We start from the raw sequence: 20,542 nt of genomic DNA, 5'->3' as shown, positions 1-20,542 counted from the left end.
GATGTGATTTCTGCCGCAGATTAAAATGAACAATGTGCAGACAATACACATTTAGGAGTGCTGGGAATCACAGCCACATTTGTATCATTCTTCAGGAAGCAAAATTATACATCAAGTGTGTTCACTTATGAAATATGTAGATCTCTGGCTGATAGCACAGAAGAAGATATTTTCTCTTGCTTGCCAGACACCCAAATGCATGGCCAGGGCTGTATCTGTTATTATTTGTGGCAATTAGCCAGGAATACTGTTCACATGGTCTTCTGCCTTTATCTGTGTAACTGTAATTCTATTCTAAAATCTGACAGGCCATCACTCACCATTGTCGGCCTTACACTGAAACTTACTTCCACACATCAGTGCCATCATTTGTATTGATTTAATTCCACCTTATTCTTTTCCCTCAATGGACACAGACTTTCCATTTGTCCCCATGCCTTAGCCTTACAGGGCTGTGTATGCCTTTTAAACATTTTTCCATTAATTTAACTAATTGTGAGCCATGAGAGAAGAAAAGAGGAGTTTCACATGACTGATCAGGCAGGGGATGGCAGCCAGCAAAACAGAACTACTGGCTTTTCTATGACAGCACACAGAATCACAGGCTGGCTTGGTCTGGAAGGCACTTTTAGAGGTCATACAGTCTGACTCCCCTGTAGTGGGCAGGGACATCTTCAATGAGATCAGGTTGCTCAGAGCCCTGACCAAGCTGACTCTGAAGTGCCACAGATGCTACACAGCTGGGAAACTGAATGCATAGCCATGCTCCTCTAGCAGGATGAGGCTGAAACTTATCAAAAAGAGCATCAGAATATGCATCTGCGAGGATGGGGGGAAGAAAAAGTAGTGCAGAAAACAAAGCAACACAGGAAAGCAGCATATACAGCTGATCTCAAGGATCAAACATGTCTCCAGGTCCCCTGCCATAAAATAAGGGAAATCTCACAGAAATATCAAATGCTGAAATTTCCTAAATCAACCACAAAAAGCCAAGTTAGATATTTCTTCAGGAGATCCTTTCCATTACACACCCAGGAACCAAGCAGTTCCATGTCTTCTGGGATTCTCTACTCCCTCCTGCAAAGTTAAGTGCAGGACTGAATTGGTTTTTAAGGTAAAAAGCCTCTCATGCACATTTGTACAACATAGGAAGACAGGTAAGAAACCTCATCCAGCATGACTACCCATGATGGCTCAAGAAAGTAAAAGAAATGGTATAAACCTATAGGGAAAAAATGCCTTTAAACAGGCACTGAGCATAAAAGTCTACATAAGAAAAGAGCTGAGACGGCACATGTTCTTTCATCATAAAATAATGCTAAAATATTGAATGTTCTAAAAAGCAACAAGAAGTTTTATCTCTTGAGTTGAAAGTAATGACACATTAGTCTCTCAAACTCCCGCTCTGAGAAATAATTTTATCACCCTCTCAATAAAAGCAATCAGAGAAAGACCCAGTTTTTTGGATTTGTGCGGTTTCGCTTTATTGTAATTTTCATTTGCCAACTCTAATTAGTGGGCTCACTGAGTATCTCTTGATATTCTCCAACTTTTAGTCTCTTTTCAAAGAATGTTCCAGCAGCATCCTGGGATGAAGATGTCCTTTTAATGGGCAGCTACAGAGAAGCATGCCTAGCTTCAGAAGATGGATGTTTTTTCACACTTCAGTGAGGAATTTCAGACACAATTAAAAGAGGACAGAGTACCATGGTATCCTGGATATGGGTTACACCAGGTTAAGCAGCTTGAAACAGACACGGGTTGAAATGTGAAAGATTTCAGAACAGACTTTTGAAGCCTCAAACAACCACAACACACCCAGAACCTCTGGATGGTAGAAAGCTGCTCCTGGAGCACAAAGTAAATCTCCTAGAAATAAAGATAGGTTTTGTGACAGTAGAGACAAGCGCTCCAAGACAGCCAGATCCAAAAGCAGTGATAGTTTTCACATTTTGGGGTAATGTCTAATGTTTTCTTGCTGTCTATTTTTACTAATGACTTCCTTGAGCCAAGCTGAAGGTAGTGAGCAAAGCTCACTTCTTCAGATTACCATGAACTGAAGAGCTAAGATGTGGAACTAAGGATCTAATTTCCTGAATCTTATGAGCCTGGAAAAATGAAATCATCCATAAAAATAGGTAGATTTGCCTTTCATGGCATTTCTGGAAGGCCAATAATTTCCTTAACAAGAAGACCATGTCTTTAGTAAGACCTGTTGAAACAAGCTGGGAGATGAGCAACTGAAAGCAAGTCAGCATGTGAATTCCTGACAGCTCAGAAACCTTTGCACAGAGTTCAGCTGGTTGTGCCCTTTAATACCCCACAGGCAGCCAAGGTCAAGCTGCACAGGCCTTGGGCCACCTCAGGCTGATGGCTCCTGGCAGAGCAGGTTTCAAGCATTCTGCAGGTGGCTCTGAGGGACACAGCAGTCCCTAACTGTCACTCTTTGGGATTATTTCTGTGTGCACGAGCACTCAACTGCATATTAAGGCCCTGGTGCTCAGCTCTCTCTTGAAAAGATGCATTTCAAAGCTGTCCCAGCCACTTGGCAGGTTCCTGCTGGGGCAGAAGGGCTCTGGATGAGGTTCCATTGGAGAGGGGATACCTCTGCACACAAACAGAGAAGGGTGCTCCTAGAGCTGGAGCCAGGAAGCCTCACTGGGTGAAGAACTATTTTGTGTTTGAGTACTGAATTTAAAGTCTCCTTGCAATGCCACCTGGCAGCCAATGCCAGTAGAACAACATGAAAAAAGCCCATTTTCATCTCCCAGAGTCTGTCAGTCCTCAGGCATTTACAGCAGGTGGTCTTCAGAGTTCACAGAACAAAATACAATAGATTTCCTAAAACACATTTACAGCTAGTGGCTTCACTGGTCTAAAAACGGCATTTTCAGTCATCACCACCAATATCATGATCCCTTTAAAGATCAATAAAATATTTATTTCCTTAAGTTAATATATGTTCTGTGCAAACTGCCACTTCATTTCCAGGAGCTCTGTGTGAATATTCATATCTGAACTATACAGACATAACTTTATTTACCGTAGAAAAGTGTATTAATACTGATTTATTTAAACACTTTACCAAAGTGGCAGTTTCGTTTAATCAAATACTGAAATAATTGGATTATGTTTGATTTTAAACTTTGAATACCCAACTCTAAGATTTATCAAAGGCTGAATTTAGCAAAGTTCTCATCATTAAAAATTGATATTATAAAGTGGGGCTACGCTGGCTTCCCTGGCACATTGCCAAGCAAGAGACCTTTTAAAAGATTAATTGTTCATGCCTGCGTGATTCCCCAGGTGCTCTGCACAGGGGTCACCAGCTCTCAAACACCAAGGCAAGTAGGGCCAAAAGCACCAGGAGGGAAATATTGTTCTGCTGCAGAGCGAGGGAAAGGCACTGCTCTCACATGGTACAAACCTGCCTGCACCCGAGGGCGAGTGCTCTGCCCTCCCTGCTCCTTCCATCCTAGCCCCAAAGGTGAGTTCCTTCCTGATGGGGAGAAGAAAAGGGGCAGCCAAATTCCTGCAGTGAAGTGCCTGCAGAGAGCTGTGGGGAACGCCCTTGACTCTGAGCAGCTTTCCCAGTGCCTGTGCTCGGAGCAGCCCTGGCTACTCTGCATTTAGCAAGGCGAGGGATGCTCCTGCTGCCTCCCTCAGGAACACTTGCAGAAGTCAATTGCTGAACTACTCCAAACGCCCAGGCCTCACTGGAACGGGGCAAGCAACTTCTCAACTAACAATACTGCTACTGAAATCTATGTATTTTTTGCCATTTGATTTCTGTTTTCCAAATCAGAGAATGCTGAGGAATTGAACTCAAGGCTATGCCCTGGCTTTGCTGCTGTAGGTTCTCTTCCCTGTGCCTTACAGTTCCATGCCCATGGAGACAGAATTCCATCAGAATCATTTTCAGCCTAAATCCATTATATTTATCAAGGCTCTGGGTGACATCCCTATGGTCTTGCTGATGGACACCATGTCAGGATCTATCCCTACTCCTCCAAAGCAGCTGAGGAGGTAGTTTGCACTACTCATCTGACAATCCCTTACATGGCACCTGAGGCATGACTTTGTGGTCTATCTCTATCAGCCCTCTTCTTTGCCTCTCCAAAACACACTCCAAGGGTGAGGACTGAATAATAATCCTCCAGTCTGTGACCCGTGGGAAACTGTGGAGTCTGCAGTACAAACACGAGAATCTGACAAATTTAAATAAACAAAAACTCTTGCAAGGAAAGGCTGATACAGATACACTCACACTTAATTACTTTTAAAATCTTTTCTCAGGAATGTAAAAACAAGAAAGCAGTGACAGCTAAAGGAAAACTACTACATCTAGCTAAACATTTAAAATTATCTTCTGGAAAGAAATCTGCCTCATTTTATGGAATTTTGTTCATGTTAAAAAAAATCCTCTGGCAGAAGCAACCAAAATAGAAGACATCTAAAAAAGCTGAAATTCTTGTGACAGCTTGTCAAAGCATTCTTCACCAACAAATTATCAGAATATTTGTGTTTGTACAGACAGGTAAGTTCCTATACCTAAATAAGCTAATTTTTGCAGAACACACATTTAAAGTGATACATTGTCCAAACATCATTTCCCCCAGAATTTCACCACTTCCATAAGTGAAACCTTTGAAAAGCATTAGTAAGGACATGTGGAAATTCAAAAATGCACGTTGTCTCAGCTGAAGCTGAACACATCAGTTCTCAAGACCAATTCAAACCGAAACGCTCCCTCCCAACCATCCCCTCACTGCCAGCCCCAGCCAACACCCAGCAGACAGCTCTGGGGCAAGCCAGCCACACTGCAGGTCTGCAGCTGCACAGGAGCCTTTAGCAGCCCTGCACTGAGCTGTGCAAGGCTCAGCCCCATGCCCAGGAGCCTTTAGCAGCCCTGCACTGAGCTGTGCAGGGCTCAGCCCCATGCCCAGGAGCCTTTAGCAGCCCCATGCACAGGAGCCTTTAGCAGCCCTGCACTGAGCTGTGCAGGGCTCAGCCCCATGCCCAGGAGCCTTTAGCAGCCCTGCACTGAGCTGTGCAGGGCTCAGCCCCATGCCCAGGGACGCGCTGCCCGCTGTGTGGGTGCCCCGGCTCAAGGCTCTGCCAGGGCAGCAGGGGTGGGGCACGGACTGGCACAGCCTCCTCGCCTGAATACAGGCCCTGGGACTTCCCAAAGCAGGAGCTGGACTCAGAGCACCATGTTTAACAGATTTTGACATATCTATCCCCCATTAACTCAGCCAATGAACTTCTAACCCCTCCATATATTTGATCTTCATAACACACAGTGGCAATGAGCACCACAATTTAACCTCATTCTCGTCTAAAACATACTGCTCTTACTTATTTTAAATCTGCTGTCTCAGTCCTCACCAAGTGCCTTCTGGGTTCTTTATAATGAGGAACAATAAATATTTGCTCTCTAGTCACCTTCTCAAATCAGTTATTCCTAGTGTCAAAGTTACTAGATCTAAGACAAAAATTTAAAGCAAATAATATTTACAATTTTTAGCTTATGAACTACAGTCTGCATGCTCATGACAGTGAAGCTAATGAAAATTCTTCTTGAGGAACTATGGATAAGACTACCAGATTTCTTTGCAGAATCAGTTTTGCTTTACTGAAACTTCATTTTAATGAAAAAGCCACAGAAGCCTTGGTGACATTGTTAGGTTGTGACCTGAAGTTCATGATTTTTGCCTACCTTTAATTAATAGCAATTAGCTTTCCTCTTGCAATATTGGTTCCACATCCTACCTTCTTAAAAGCTGTCAGTGCTGTCTCAGGGTACTACAGGTTTTATTAATCAATGCTACCACAAAACAAGACTCCAACTATTCATTTGCAAATGATGATAACACAAACATGCAAAGTACGTGCCTAAAAATGTGTTCAAGTCAGTCTGCCAAATACCTGAAGCCAAAAGTTGAAGATTATTGAAGTGGTTGTTAAATTCCATATTAAAGTTGTAATGGATTTTTATAATAGTAGATAGTTTATTTCCGTAATTTTCCTACAGTTTAGGTAACCCACTTCTCAGAGGGCTACTTTTACCAGCAAGCTAAATGAGCCACCTTCAGCTAACACTGGAAAAAATACTTACAATTCTATGTATAAAAGGCTGATTTCTTTTTCCACAAAGTTTTAGTAAATGAACCTAAACTTACACAAATTTCCCTGGCAGTTGTCCCTCCCCAGCCCATTCCAGGCATTTTGTGGTGGATTATCCCAAAGAAATTGTGTTTTTTGCACTGGACTACCCTAATGTGAGGGCTTTGCACACACCCTCTGGTCAAGGTGAATTTCAGCACAGGTGATTATGCTGATAGTTCGCATTAAAGACATATTATTGACCTCAGCAATGCTCATCACTCTGCAGGAACCGTGCCTATTAACGCAGGAGCTAAAATGAAGAAGAGAGAAAAAAGACTTTTGAAATTCATGTCTCATCGTGTAAACATGAATGGATTTCAGGAGCTTTTAAAGACTTCAACTATTAAAGATCAGTTCTAACAGCTTCAAACATTCCACCATAATACGTTTCACAAAACCCTTTCAGGACCTTTTTGAAGTTCCTCCTCTTGCATTATTACAGCCTCTGTTACATTGTTGCTCTGGGAGCACTTTCGGAAGCTCGGTAGGCGGATTTTTGACATAAGGTCAAAAACTCTTTATGACCAACTACAGAGATAGTTCAAAAGCAAGTAAAATCACCTTCTTTGAAGGTAGTTACCAATGGTGCTCTGCCCAGACAGACTGGATGTACTCAGTGTGCTCTGCAGGAGCCACTTTTATTTCCCAATTCATTCTCACACACAACTGCCCCCCAAAAAACAAAACAAAATAAAGAGCAAACAGAGAAATCAGGATGGCAAGTTCTCCAAAATGTCTCTGCATAGCAGAGGATGGTCCTGCCCCACAGCCATGAGGGCATGAGCCATGTGTGCATCTGGCATCTCCATGCTCTCTCTTCCAATCCACGGTGACCAATCCCTCTTCCACCACCCTGCAGTGTCAGCAGCCACACTTTGGCTTCAAGCACCAGGACACTGGCAGATGTGGATGAAGAAGAGGAGGAGGAAGGGATGGACCAAGTCCAGGGCTCACAGCTGAATACACAACTCAGAAACAAAACACCACACGGGGGTCCATGGCCTGATTACATGCCAGAAGCTCTCTCAATCCACTGTGCATCTTTGGACAAATGACTCTGCATCTCCACATTTATTTCCCAACATTTTCCCTCTCCATGAGACACTGAGCACTGATGGCTGACTATGGAACACTGCAATGCATTTACTTTGAGTATGAATAGGAAACTGCATCCTTGCAAATCACTCCTTTTCTCTTGGAAGCATGAAATTACAGGAACAAGAAATCCTTTCCTGAAATATCTCTGCACTCTGTTTGCTTTAATGATTCAATCTTTTGACCACCTTATGGTCCTTCAAATAAAATAAAAATTAATGATGTCAAACAAAGTGCTGTGGTTTGTGCTAAGATTCAAAATTATTTTAGCTGTGAGAAAGAAGGAAGTCCCTCCTTAGAAGGGAGGATGACTTAAAAAATGCTGACAGCACATCAATGCTGTCAAACACATCAATGATACTAACAGAAATAACCATGTTCAAATTGACAACTCATGAGGATTATGGAAATACACTGTACCCATTAGCTCCTTCTCATTTTACCATTTCCTACTCAAGCAGATTCTGAAGTGCCATGATACCTCCAAGATGGGCTCTTAACAGCATTGGAAGGCAAAGCCAGCACTAGAAATGAGCAGGCACAGACATGTCATCTGGTTCTGGTACTAAAACAGCCACACTCGCTGCATTCCTTCTTCAAAGTTTCTTTATTTGGGGGCAATCTGGAACTTCTAGCTCTGCTGGAACACACACTAACACTACTGTCTCAGTTTTGAGACAAATTTAAGAGAAGACACTCTGCAATGAGTAGTCTCCTCTAAAGAGATTCAACAATCCCCCTACACCAATAGAAAATGAATACTAATAGAGGAAAGTGAAAAAAAAAAAAACCAACCCAATAGTTTATTAACAACAGATTGCCACAAGGCAAGGGGAAAAAAGTAAATAACTGCTCAATACTGAACTATCAGAACTCACCCCACACACACACAGATTAACACACACACACATGAACAAAGGCCCAAAAATGCCTGAAGAATGTGGAACGCGTTGAAGAAATACCCCTTCCTAACACATGGTGCAACACATGCTAGCTTTCACTCTGAAGAAGTGGAGCTTCCATGAAGGAGTTCCAGCAGGAGGCAAAAACCTGGTGGCTCTGTGGTGTCAACCTCCTCATCACAGCAGACAGAGCAGCTGGGCTGGAGCCTCTCTGTGTGTTTTCTCCCCCTGGTTTGGCTTTCCAAGGTTGGGGCTGGAACAGACCAGCCCAGCTCCTGCCAGTCCCACTCCTCCAGCCTCAGACCAGCAGCTCTTCAGTTCACCTCAAGGCAGCTGAAAGATTGCTACTGCAGCTTCTCCAAGCCAAGGACGGGAAAAGCTTTTTCCTGTGCCAACAAAACCAAGCTGGCCAAGCAAAACCCAACTGAACTGTACCACAGACTGCTTGAGCAGTGAGGCTTCACAAATTCCTGCCAAAAACGCCCAAGGCTCCTCCCTCCCTGGCCCCACACACACCTGAGCCTGAGTCCTGAGATACTGATACTACTTTTGGGCAGAAAGCAGAGGATCATGGAATAGACTATCATCACAAATCACTTCAAGACAACCACTCACATTCAACATGCACAAAACCCATTAGATCAGGTGCAGGCATCTCAAAAACATTTACCATTTTTAGAACCAGTCTGCAATGACACCAGGACCCCCAGTAGTGGCCATTCACTTCAAAAGCCCAAGGAGTTGGAGGGTTGAGCACTGCTGAAACTTTCCTCCTTCCTTCCCTGGGCTGAAAATTTTCTACCACTCTACAAGCCTCAGCTTTACCTTCAGAAACTATTTTAAACAAGCAAATAATGCAGCAAGTCCATAAAAATAAACACAGACATAAAGAGATTGCTTACAAATAAACAAAACCTGCTGCAAATTCTCACACTTGTGTGTGAGAATCTCCCAACACTTTACAAATCGTTCTGCAGACTCTAACTCCTGAACCCTTTGTTTTGCATTTTTTTCTTAGGCATCTATCACCAGGATATTTAAGTATCCAACAGTTACAGAAAAGACTCAACAAGTTACCTTTTTAATTCTGAGCTCCTAGTACTTTCCAAGCATAGGTTTCAACACATGGGATATATGAAAATGTATCATCTTTCACAGGTCCTTTCCAAAGCTGCCTGTGAGACTACCAGACTGTGCTGGAAACAAGAGACCAAAGCAGGGTCAGCTGAACCTGTGGACTGCTTGGTGTCTGGCTGCTGGGGCAGTGACATGGCAGATGGCAGCACAAGAGCTGTGACTCACACAGCCCCACAGGTGTGTCCTCCGGGAGCCAGATGTGCCCCCACTGCAACATCTGGGCAGTGGCTCCCAGACACATCCTGGCACTGAATGGAGAAGTCAGACCACGAGGCTGCTCTGTGATAACCCCCAAGCAAAAAATCCTCAGCAGATGGTGCTGAAGGGACCCAGCAGTTCAGCTGTCCATGGAAGAACATGGGCTCGACTGACACCTCTCACCAGCACTGCCACAGCCAGAGACTGCTGAGGGCTTCACTCCTCCCTCTGCTCTCACTTGCAGCGAGACATTCAGCTGCTGCTCCTAAACCAAATGGGGAAGAAAGGGAGAGTGATGGTGGCTCAAAAGAGGAAAGTGCAATTAAAACATTCAGGAAAAAAAGCTATTAAAAGTATCTAGGAAATTACTCATTTTTATTGACTATTTTGTTTATTCAGACATTGGTCAGCCTTGTGAATATGCACTTGATTTTAACACTACTATCTGTAGTCTTTTAAACCACTTAATTGCTAAGAAAAAATGAAAAACTTGGAATAAAAAGCTTGTAAATTAAACATACAGCCATCTAAAACCCCCAGCAAATGTATATAATTTAATATAATAGCCCTGAAATAGCATTTCCTCTGCTCAAGTTGGTACTTACAAATCTAGATGGGTGTAAAGGTTTCATTATCTAAATGATATGCTAACACTTTTTTGAATTTCACAAATTATATGTTGCAGTAACTTCTATTGTACTGCAACTCATTTCAGTATGAAACCACCTTGTACAAAAGCCAGCACTGGGATTTAAATTATTTCTGAGAAACATTACATATTTCCTAAAGTATGATTAAGTTTAATTCGATGCATTAAAAATAATCAATGTTTAATTTTTGCCTGGAACTTCAAAAGTCTTCTTCCTGGGGGTTTCCCAAAGAATTTTCATTACCTAATGAGGCAATTCTACCACGAGAACATTATTCATTAGAGCAATTTAAGTACTAAAGAAGCACCTAAATACATACTGCTCTTAAGAGTCATTTCTGTCGAACAGCTGGACTATTGTTCATGTCTCCCTTTTTCTGACTTCTTAATTGCTAATGTACATGCTAGTACTAGCTGTACAGTACTAGCAACCTCTGTACAGTAATAAAGAGGTCAAAGCCACTTTCAGATTTTAAGAGTTTTGGTTATTATGGTTGCAGCTTAATGATTCATCTACCAGCCACAGCACAGATTTATACCACACAACAGCAAGCAGAGAAGCAATTTCTTTGTCCCAACATACCAAAAGGCACAACAATCAACTCTGCAAGAGGAGAGGTTTGTGCTTCTCTGAGCTCTGAATGGAGCTCTGGGCAGGCAGTGGAAGTGATCAGGAAGCCACTTCAGCTGAAATTGAGGTTTGCAGGTCCTACATCTTGTTCCTTTGCTCCTCCATGGTGGCAAGAGGGCTTGTGGGCATACAAGTCTTCTGCTGTGTGTTACAGGGCCTGACTGGCATCACTGTATCATCCCATGACACAGAAAGAACATGAGGGTTTTGTTTGGAACGAATCATAGTGGAAATTGTTGTTGAGCAGGTATTTACTTTAAACATTTAATATTTGTAAACCCAGCAGCTGAAGAAAAAGCAGTTGAAAACCCTCCCTGAGAAGACCAGGGAGTGACTAGAAGCAGCAAGAGAAATAGATGCTAAAAGCAACAAGTCTCTGAGGTTACCCCAGCACACAGGCACTTCACCAGAGAGGCCCTTTGCAGTGAATTTTCCTACCTGAGCCACACTGCTTGCAGAGCTCTGCAGCTGCAGCCCCCAGCTCCGGGGGGAGCTGGCAGCATCACCCAGTGCAGGCATTGTTTGCACCATGCCAGAGCAGCAGTGCTAGGTTTAAAATGTGAGGTAACTTTCAGGGACACACACATTTGCAATTCATGACTTCTTTTCGCAGTCCTGGCTGCTTTTCAAAGAGGTTTAAAAACCAGATGTGGAAAATAAGATTGCTAAAATGATTTGGCAACTTAATAAAGGGGTTCTGCATGTTCCCAGGGTAGATTTTCAACAACAGAGCACAACAAACACATGAGAAAATGCTTTCAGGGCAAGGGAGAAAGGCTTTGAAAATTTAGCACTGTAGGAGAATGAAATATAATATTTTCTTTATATGATTTGGTTTTTGCATTAAACATTTTTGTCTCTCTCCATGTAAACAATTTTGAGAGGTTAAAATTCCTATTTTCTGGGGGGAAAGGATCAATCTCAATTGCATATGATTTCAGTTCTGAGTCTTGGTTATGCTGTCTTGTCTCACTTCTAGAAGATCAGGCAGCATAATGTACAGGTTCAATGCTTCAACTAAGAACATTAACCCCACAATTATTATCAATATGAAACAAATTTGTAAACTTGGAGTAAAACAGGGACAACAATGGAAAAAATCAAGAACAGAAAACAACCTTAGATAGCACTTGCTGTCAACATAATCCTACTTAGGCCACCAGGTCATAGTGGTTCAGACATCATGAGATCCACCCTTGATTCCACCAACTCCACTTGTCTGGACGAGCCATAGCGTTCTACTTGCCATCTCAATATTTTATCTTATTTTTCTTTGTCCAGCTGTTTTTTCCCTGAAATATCAAGCTCAACATGGAAATGCATTCTACAATGTAAACCAAAGAATGGTGCCAGCTGAGCACCCTCTGTGGGCACAGATGTTCTCCAGTGCAATAAAACCAGAAATTATTACAGGTGGCACTTGGGACAAAGAAGAACATCAGCTAGAAAAAACAAAGACAAACCAACCAGAAAACCAAACCCAAGCTGTTGCTCACAGCCATGCTAAAAAGGTCTCTCTGGCAGAGTGCAGTGGAGATCATGTTCCTCGTGTTATGTATGACAGCAAAGCCACACCTGAAAATGCAGTGTAAGAAATAACCAATCCTGCCCAGCAAAACAAAGCAGGGGCATTTACACCAGTTGGTATAATCTGGCAGAATGTCACTGCCCCAGCTGTGCACACAGAAGTGAAGACAGAAAACCACAAAAGCAAGCACAGACACACAGAAACGTGCAGGAGGAGACACGATCCATGTCCCACAGGAGCAGGGCTGGGCTGAGCCCATCAGGGCTGGCTGCCCTTGAACTTCATGGGCAAGGGATAAACACTTGGCATTTAGAGAACAGCTTGAAATGGTAATGCTCTCTAGAGGCATTTTGTGTGCCAAATAAATATTCTAAGTTTATATCAAGATTATTGTCACCTATTTAATGGCTCATTGATTTTAGAAGCCATACCAATTCTCTCTTTGCTTTCTGTTGAGGTAGTTACAGCAATAACTAACCATAAAAATTAGATAAGATGCTGGAGTGTGATTTTAAAACATCTGTGCATTTGATATCCCTACTTTTAAACGAGAGATGAGTTAATGTCTGCCTGCCTTACCCACGTCACGACCTTTGCCCTATAAGAATCCAAAGACACACAAGACAAATTGGATTACACTGAGCATGCTTTTAAAAATAAAAACAAATATAAAATCTTCGAAACTCTACCATTTCTTCTATGGTCCTTTGAAGCACATATGAATACAAAATCAAAGAGCTGGTTCCCAGGGAAAGGCTCCAGCCTCAGATGCCTCAGAAACATGCGTGCTCCGAACGATCTCCATACCCCTCCTTCAGAACAGGTCAAAAATAACTCCACTGTAGCATTTCCCATCAGATGAACAAATGCACATCTGATTTTCACAGCACCAGATCCACTTTCACATTCTTATTTAGAAAAAAGTGAAACTATCTGGAAAATGCAAACAAAGCACTGCTTCTCTGTACTTATCAAGCAGCAGGTTTCAATTTTTCATTTCAAGTAGACATTATTCAACCCACTAAACTTCTAAGTGAAATATTTTAAGAAAAATGAGAGAATTAGAATCTAAAGAACACAGTGAGAGTTTATTCAGATATTCCAACAGAGAAAAATAAGAGAGATTTTATTTAGCAAAGAACATTCTTAGTGGCTTTTAATCTTAGGCAGGATCCAAAAAAACTTTAAAACTTTTAAAACTTATTTACCCATAACAGAAAAAAATGTATTTTCCAAACAGGTCAGCAAATTTCAACCCCTTGATTCACATTTTCCCTTGACCTTGCTATTGTGTCCTCCTTAATGCCCTATATAATCCTTTTTTTCCAAGTACTTGATTCAACAATAATTTGGGGGCTGTGGGCCATGCAGAAGCATTCAGCCCTGTTTCTTTACAGCATTATCTACCCTGTCCCTGACCCAGGAGGATTGCAGAGGTTCATGTTTGCAGTGAATGCTCACTTCACATTTTCAGCTAAAACTCTAGTCAGTGCAGAAAACTTCCCAAAATTGCTTTGCAGCTGACCAGATGGGAGATCATCCAATTTCTGAGGCACTGAAACCAAGAAGGCCACTTTGTCCCTGCTAGAAGACTTTTTTTTTTCCCTGAAATATGGCATCATTTTCTCTCAGAACAAGCACAGACAGTGCTGTATGTTACATCTCACCCAGCAAACAGATCCAGCCCCCAGCAGATCCTGTAAACACAATACCAGAACACACCAGCACTTCACTGGCCACCTTTCTGCACACACTTATCTCCCATTACTGTTTTATCTGCAATAATCTCAATGTTTATGCTATAAAAATAAGGATCTTTTTTTCCCTTGGTTACTTTGCATATCCTTGTTCAGATACACTACCTGTTTTCCTTACTGCTGGTACTTTTATTGCTAGGTAACGTGGGTGACATTTGGGCATCTGTTCAAACATCTTTGAACACTTTCCCAACTCCCATGGTGTCCTTTGTGGCACTCTCTCAATTGATTTCATGGAATTATTTTCACAAATTCGTCAGTCCCACAAAAATTTATTTGCAAAATTTCATTTTAGCAGCAATTAGCAGATACAAATGGTTATTCAAAAATAGTCTTCTATTTTGTTCTGCTGCATGTCCTCCCAGCACTCTAGGGATGCAAAGAACCTGGATACAACCCCTCTGACACAAACTCTGGGTACTTCTGCAGATTCAGAGTTCTGCCCATCTTATACCTCAGCTCTGAATGAAATGTATCAGACACTGACAACATAAACCCCTCCCAACCTACACATGACCCATCACAGACTTGCACAAAATCTATTTGTAAATGAGCTACAGGCCAAAAACTGTTCATTTAAATAATGTGCTAAATGTTCTTGAATGAAACTTAGAAGAACACAGCTTTGTGCTGTCAGGCATTTCACATGCCCTCAACCAAAGCCATTTTATAATGACTAATTATCCTGAGCTTCATTAAAATTCAATCTTGATTATGATTATTACTGATTAAGTACTACTCAAACTCCACACTTCAGTACAGTATCTGAGATTCAGAAAATGAGTGGAGTGCCCATTGCCCATGGCAGCATTAACACACACTCCAGCCACAAATACAGGTTCTAGCATGACATGTACAGGTTTCCAAACAAGTGGGATTCATTACTTTCATACAGTTCAATGATACTCACAATTTCAAAATTAATTTTGACCCTTTCTTAGTCACTCTTGAGCTCTGTCCCTTCTACAGCAGTGAGCCAGTACTTTTACACATGCTGATAAGATCTCCCTAAGCCTCCCCTTGTCCAGGCTAAACTGTCTGAGCTCCCTCAGCTGTTCCTCATGGAAGATGCTCCAGTCCCTTCAGCTGTGGCCCCTTGTTGGTCTCTTTCCAGTATGCCCATGTCTGTCTTGCACTTGGGAGCCCAGAACTGGGAACAGCACTCCAGGTGCTGAATAGAGGGAAAGAATGGCCTCCTGCAATCTGCTGGTAATGCTTCTAATAGAGCCCAAGATCCCACTGAACTTCTTTCTGGCAAGTGCATGTTTATTGGCTCACGGTCAACTTGGTGCCCACCAGGACCACCAGGTCCTTTTCTGCAAGGCTGCTCTCCAGCCGGGCAGGGTGAAGGGATGGATGACTAAGGCTGAGCTCAAGGCTTTCACACTTGAAAGGGTATAATTTCCACACATTGCAAAGGAGTCTTCACTTCAAAAACAAGTATTTCATTTTGCTCACAGCCCCTGACCCAGATGGTCTGGGCAAGAATGGTCCCAGTTTACTGACTCACTCACAGCTTTGGTAAGGTTTCTAGTAAGCTCTTTATCAGCCACTGCTTGCCTGCCTTTAAAACTTACATGCAGCCAAAATGCTTGTTCATGGTAATGAGTCAGTTCTAGTACATTATTTGTACTAGATATATTGAATATTAGTCTTTCATTACCTGTTGTACATCATGCAGAAAAAATTACATTCTCTGTGAACAAACTTCTTTGCAAATATAAAATCAAAGCAAAGAACATTAAGTTGAAACACAACTGATAGTGCAACATAAATTTCATTGCAAGGAAGAGGTTCTATTCTTGCTATTTGATTTTCTCTGTATAATAGTACCTGTTTACTAGACCAAGGAGTGAATAATTTTTCCAATTCTCTACTGGTAAAACATGGTAGCACATAATAGCATGACATTGCTGTATTATTAAAAAGAGGGTCAGTATTTCAGTAACACTCTTGTTATCAATAAAGTTACTCAGCATAAGCTGAACATCCTGTGACTCTGAAATGTTAAAACACATCATTCCAATCATTTTTCCACTCCTTGCTGAGTACCACTGCAACTTAAATTGCAATGTCAGCTGCCTAGATAAGGATTCTGTAAGCCAAGGAAAAAAATAGTGTGAACATCTAACTGCAAGTCAGCATGAAAATAAATGACTCAAACATGGAATAATTCGGATTTTGAGACTGGCACTGCAAGTCACATCTGGGTCCATTTCTGTGCAAACAAAACAATGGCTTATTAGAAAACTAAAAAAACCTACTGGCATTAGCTTCTGCAATTGACAGATATATTTCATTGAAATATTCAGCTCCCAGATTGTGGAATCATACAAGATGGGAATAGTAGGAATATTATCCACAGAGAACAGAGCTTTCATAGCACATAGCAAAATTACAGTGGTTTACAGTTTATAAAAAAAAATAAAAAAAGAAAGCTGTGTAGACATGAAAGTAATCCAAGGACTGCCAACATACAAAATAAGAATTGAAAATCTTGCAGTATTCATTTTTTTTAAAAAGAGATAATTTTTTTTTGAGAAGAAATTGTTTCAAAATGGCATGACACACTCAAGCCACAATATAGAAAAGACAACAAACATGATTGTTTCCTCTGTCACAAAATACTAGATGTTTTGAAATGCTTAAATAAAAAGTTTGAATGAACGAGGATGCTGCTTTAAAAGTCCCAAATTATTATAAGGTCATGGGTTCCACAGAGCAATTAAGTGTCACTGCCATGAGTGATTGCAACATTGAGTCTTTGACCCATCAAAAACAGCTGAATTTTGTTTCCTTGTTAAATAAATCACTTTTGAGAAGGGAAGGCAGAATTTCTTAAAATCTTACCAGTGGTCCCAATCTCATTACGTCAGCACTCAAGGCTTCCTTCTCATGGGAACTATGCCATTAAGCAACAAACTTGTCAGTCAAGGCACCACTGGTATTTATGTGTTCAGAACTGGAGGTTCCCAAGAACAGCTGTACCTATAAATACACTGTCCTGAGCCAGGCAGGAATCACTGCCGAACCTTCCCAGCAGCAGTGACCCATCCCAAAGCAACACATTGGCTGGCAATGGAAATATACAGGAAGGCTGAAAGAGGGCAAGAAAAGTACCTCAAAACCTTTATGCCAGGAGCAAACTAGAGAAAGCCAAATGGGACAAGGAAGATGAGATCAAGGCACTGGAATTAAACAGAGTTGCAGATGGATGGAGAGACTGAGAAGTGTCACCTTTGTGCAGCAATATTTTTTAAGGCAAACACAAGAAAGTGCTCACAGAAAGTCTAATGGCTGTATTTAGTATTTGGATTAACCTTGTCCCCTGGAACAGTTTGACACTAATCATTCACCAAGCCAAATAAGTCTGACTAAGTAGCTACGTGGGGCTGTATGCCAGATGGGCAAGCAGGGCAGGAGAGCAAAGTGGAAAGTGGAGACTTGAGGTGGACCCCAAGGGACCAGAGATGCCCAGATAAATGGATTTGAGAAAGGTATTCAAGTAGTCAGCTTCATTATGAGCTAATGAAAATTAATGCTGGTTTAGTTCACTTACAGCAGTAAACCCTTTCAAGAATGAGGGAGAAACAGGGGGAGAATAATTTGCTCTGAGTTGTAAATCAGTGGAGAGTTTTCTTAATAGTCTTCTGGTTTATCAGAAAACTTCCTGATCAGCTCTTCTGATCCCTGCTGCCGGGGGACATCTCCCTCAGATGGCATTGGGGTCCTGGGGACTCCCCAGCTGAAGGGAGATGGATCAGTCTTTTCAAGAGCTGGAACATGTGATAAAAGGCAAAGGCATATTTAGGGAGCAATAATAAAGGAGAATACCTGAGGAAAACCCAGACTACTAGCACTTTAGAGGCTTAAATGACACGCAGTGCTAAATACATTAATTGCTTCTTGGAGAACTGATCTTATCAGAAGCTTCTCTGAAGGGCAAACAGGAGCACATGAGCGGGATGATCTTCAGGGATTACCTCAGTGGAGGAAAGAACAGCTCACCCCAAAGTGCAGAAGCCAGCATGGCTGAACAAAGAGCTCCAAACTGAGCTGGAAAGCAAAAAACAGCTAGGGCAGGGCAGGGCAGGGACTGGCTGTCCAGAATGAGCACAGAGGTATTGCCCAGGCAGGCAAGGCAGGCAGGCATGCAAGAAATTAGGTAAGTCAAGTCACAAGTCCCTTCCCAAGCGCTAGAACTGCTTTCCACAGGAGTGTATTGAAAGTCTGAAAAAGTTTACAAAGGTACTGGACAAATTCATGGATACCAGGACTGTTAGGTACAAAGGCAACCTTTCTGATTTAGGAAGTCTCTAAGGAATGAGAGTTGCCTCTGTCTAGGAGAGTACTCTGGTAAAACTGCTGCAAATGCCAGCTGCCCTCTCACCCTTGTTAACATCCAGCCATGACTGGCCACTGTCATAGTGGGATACCTGGGATCTGGCATGGAACAGTCTTCCTTACGTCTCCTGGTCTGTGATCCACTGTGCTGTACCTGTACGTGCTGGATTTGAATTCACTCACAGCTGGAGGTCAGCTTCACTTTCCACCATGAAAATTTTTAAAAGTGAAAATGACAGGAATTAGTACAGAAGGGAAAACATCTCTGTTCTCATGTTAAAAAAAAATCACGATTTCTAAGATAGAGTAGCCTGGCATCTGAAATAGTTTTCCCTCTGAAGCTATTGACCTACTTTGTTAGCTATACAATTTCTTACAAATTTACTATATCATAACAGCTGTGTTCATGCTGTTCTAGTGTCAGCACTTCTATTCTAAACCCCATTTTTTACACACTTCCGTAATAACTCAGTTATAAAACTTGGGTAAAACATGGCTCTCCACAAGTATTTTCTTCTCCAAAGTACATTTGACCATCCACAAAAATGCACCACTGCAAAATGCCAAATTGCCCACTTCGGTCTTATTTGTGCCCCAGAGCCTGGCGAGACTCTGACTGAGGGCAGCTGGGGAAGGTTTCTGAGCCCATCCATGCTGTCTGGAAATAAAGACCTGCTCTTGCCACTGCCAGGCTGACTGCAGACATGGTGTGTGGCCCTGCATGGCCTTTCTGTGCTGCCTGGATGGGTTTACACAAACCCCCAGCACCCTATGGAGCTGCTCCGCAGTCAGACACCCCAGCTGGGATGGCAACTTCATGGGGGACAGTCTGGAAAGAGCACAGCACTCAATAAAGGGGAGGCTTGAGCTGGGAGAAACCAGTGTAGGGAGGGAAAGAACAGAAGAAGAAAGGGCAGTTTGGTTTCCTATGACACTGTCAGCAGTGTCCTTGCAGAGCAGCAGACAGGAATAAGGGAGGGGAACCCAACAGCTTGTACAGACAAAATGGCAGGAAGAAATCTGTCTCCCCAGTTCAGTTACAGCCAAGCTTTGTCTTTCCCTCCCTGCTTGCCTAGGACGTGTCCTTGCAACTCTTGGATCCCTGCCCCAAACTGGCTTGTAGCCCTCCCATAAGTTTTTCCTACTCTATCTTACTCTTTCTGCTAAAAAGGCACCAAAACCACATGAGATATTCAAGATGCTGTAGCAACACAGATACGGTGGCACAACAGTGTTTCTCCATTTTGTTCCCTATTTCTCTCCTAATGACCATAACATTCTGTTTGCTTTTCTGCCTGCCCCTGAGTCTAGCACCCAGGCAGTCACAGAGCTGTCTGCTGTAGACCAGGTCTCACTCCTGCACAGTAACTCTTTGCTTAGACACATCAGGCCAGGTAGCACATACTCCCTGATGCTACCTCCACACATCCTCCATCGTGCTGTCCTTGGCACTGGCTGCACACAGCCTGAGCAGGACACAATCACCAGGCAAGGACTTCAGACACAAGGCATCCTGTAGCAATGCCTCCACCTGACAGCACCGAACCTCAAAGGTGCTAAGCTCCAAAACATCACCAAGGCTGAAATAAAATCAGCCCTCTGTACATCCATGCCCATCCAGCTTCTTTCCCCACTTAAGTGTAATATACACAAGGTAGTCTCCACACTGAAGACTCTCTTCTAAATACAGGATTACTGTCATTATTAAAGACTTATTACTTTTCAGCCCATACTCTGTTTTTCTCAGTCTGGATTTGCTTTTGGAAGTCTCCAAGCAGTCACCGGGCTCCAAACAGCAGCAGCTTGTTTACAGTAAAATAATCAGAAAATCTTAATTCAGGAAATGGAAAAATATTAAGCAATTACCATTTGTCATATAAAATACATCTTGAAAATTTTTATATAAAATGACCAATCATTTTATGTGTAAATGATGTCTTACTGAAATAAATGAAATTCCGTGCCTACAAAATTAGGCATGACCATGTCTAGTCAATTGTGATTCAAACAAGTGATTCTCTTTGACTTTTTACAGCAAGAAATGTTGCTGTATACTAATTTGGTAAGTTACAGAAATCAGATTAAATTCTACAGTTCATTTTAAAATATCACAGAAAATCTTTTATCTGCTTC

At 42.1% G+C, this 20,542-nt stretch overlaps 1 protein-coding gene across 14 annotated transcripts in view; it reads right to left on the bottom strand.

Annotated features, from left to right (window-relative positions):
* IL1RAPL2 (interleukin 1 receptor accessory protein like 2) overlaps positions 1-20,542 on the bottom strand; it is a 348,614-nt gene that overhangs the window by 203,752 nt on the left and 124,320 nt on the right. The window contains exon 1 of one of the 14 annotated variants that reach the window (XM_053956035.1): positions 9,243-9,332. The exons of the other annotated variants lie outside the window; for them this stretch is intronic. The gene's annotated coding sequence lies outside the window, so the exon portion shown is untranslated. Of the gene's footprint in view, positions 1-9,242; positions 9,333-20,542 lie in introns of those variants that run through there. 14 annotated transcript variants of the gene reach the window in all.

Source organism: Vidua chalybeata, chromosome 14, assembly GCF_026979565.1.
Source record: "Vidua chalybeata isolate OUT-0048 chromosome 14, bVidCha1 merged haplotype, whole genome shotgun sequence".
Lineage (NCBI taxonomy): Eukaryota > Metazoa > Chordata > Aves > Passeriformes > Viduidae > Vidua > Vidua chalybeata.
Note: the sequence above shows the minus strand (reverse complement) of the source record. Positions and strands in the feature narration are given on the sequence as shown.